The sequence below is a fragment of the Epinephelus moara genome, chromosome 1, assembly GCF_006386435.1.
Source record: "Epinephelus moara isolate mb chromosome 1, YSFRI_EMoa_1.0, whole genome shotgun sequence".
NCBI lineage: Eukaryota > Metazoa > Chordata > Actinopteri > Perciformes > Serranidae > Epinephelus > Epinephelus moara.
The window spans coordinates 7946978-7949268 of record NC_065506.1 but is presented as its reverse complement, the minus strand read 5'-3'; positions in this window follow the sequence as shown (position 1 = coordinate 7949268).

The window sequence follows — 2291 nt, the reverse complement described above, 5'->3', positions numbered from 1 at the left end:
GGACACTGCGAGCTTGGACCTCCCGGATTATGATGATCAATATTACTGCGATTAGATCATTCTGATTAATGACTGACCATTAAGACGTGTTTCTGATAAATATTTTAATGTGCACAATAATAACCTTTCACATTGTAATCATATTTTTATTTGTTATCTTTTGCATATGTGTGGCTGCTCTTTGTGTGTCTGAGCAGAGTGCATGCGCGTTGTGTATCCGCCTAGAGACGCATATTACTAACTTGTTTAACAGCAAAATACTGCGCCGTTGACTTTAGACCAGGTTTTTGTTGGTCACTGGCGCATTTGCTTTTTACGTCATCTAACTAGCAGCACGCCATGACTGCGCCTGACCACTCCTCATTTTTAGACCAACACACCCAGAGAAGCGCAAGTTCATTTGCTAGTTAGTCGACGAGGGCGCAGGGCGTGAAAATGACAACTCTGCCTGCATCTAAATAGCAATGACACTTGCGACATGGATTATGCGCCCTCCACCGTCCGTCTTAGACCATCTAAATAGGGCCCATAGTGTGAAAAGGGTTGGTCCTAGCATCGAGCCCTGGGGAACACCGCAGGTGACGATGTGGGACTCTGATTTAGCCTTTTCCAAGGCAATGTGCTCTGTCCTCCCAGTGAGATAGGAGGAGAACCAGTTGTGGACGGAATTGGAGAGGCCGATGGTATGACGGTGCAACAGGATGTTGTGGTCAACAGTGTCAAAAGCGGCGGACAAGTCCAGGAGAATCAGAAGGGATGGGGAGCCGGCGTCAGCCGTCATCAGCAGGTCGTTGGTCACCCTAACCAGTGCTGAGTAGACTCCATATATAGTCATGTATACGTGCCTATCACTTGAAAATACCACATTTCATAAAAATAGTTAGACATATCGCATTAGATACATGTCACAATAGATAGTTGTAAATAACACATCGCCTTTAAAATGACAATTACCGTAACAGATAACTCTATATCCCTACATTAAGGGGAAGCTGAGGGAAGGTAGTGATCAGACCTTACGGATAACAGGACCAGATTAAGGAAGAAGAGAGGCAGGACACTCCCTCTTCCTAACTTCTCTCAACTTCCCCTTGATGTAGGGAAATAGAGTAACCCGTTAAGGTTACCTGTGCAATGTGTTGTATAACAAACCTGATGTAGCCATGGGCAAAATGTTTCTAATAAGTCAGCCCTCCGGTGTGCAGTGCATCTACTTATTTACTAACAAACTTAAGAAACTCTAACGCTTTGTTCTAAGACATGAAATACATACATACCCCCTCAAGCTTTTATGTGTCTTAGGGCAGTAGCGAACAAGTGGCTAAATGAGACTACAGAGTTTCATCATGCGGCACACGGCTTTTACAGCCTCGTTGTGGTAGGAATGTTAGTCATGATGTAGTTTCTTTAAAGCCTAAGATTTTTACTCCTAGTGATTGCATTTACACTTAAAAATTGACAGAACAGGTGTTCAGGTGTAAAGATTATCTTGCTGAACAAAACGTGAAAGTATCATAAATGTTTGTTAGCCACCTAGCTTATTTTCTGCAACAATTGAAAAATCCAATGGAAAATAGCCCACAGGTTTTTTGACGAGGGAACCAGTGTGAGGCTTATATTCGTATCGGCCTACAGAAAAAACATCATCCCTGGAGCACTCTATTAAACTGTACAAAGATATCATGAAAACTTAGCAAGAAAGTAGTGGACTTGTTAAATCAGCACTCCAACACTGAAGAGCGGAAGATTCTGAACAGTTAAGAATGTTGATGATAAATACTAAGCAAATGAGAGCAAGGGATTTTCTTTTTCACTCCATAATAAGTGAAAGCAGCATTGGAGAACTAGTTGATATAAAACTGCAACCAGCATCTGGCATGGCACATGCTGTTTTTTGGATATTGCCAAACTGGAAACAACATATTAACTACGCCTGTCACACAGATGCCAAAGAAATACCACCTATCAAAACCCAACCACTATTGGCCAGTTGCACTTACCTCAATAATTATGAAATGCCTGGAAAAACTGGTGAACACCACCCTGCCAGCTGTCAGTCTATAGCTGGATCTCCACCAGTTTGCCAACAAGGCCAGAAGGGAAACTGAGGATGCTGTAGCATGTTTCCTGTCCCTTGCTACAAAGCCTAGAATCAGTGGGCAACTTTGTCAGAATTGTCTTCATCAACTTCAGCTAAATATAATCCAGGGTCAACCCATTTCTCATACACTGGATACACAACTTCCACAGTGCAAGACCACAGACTGTAAGGGTTGGCCAACTACCACTAC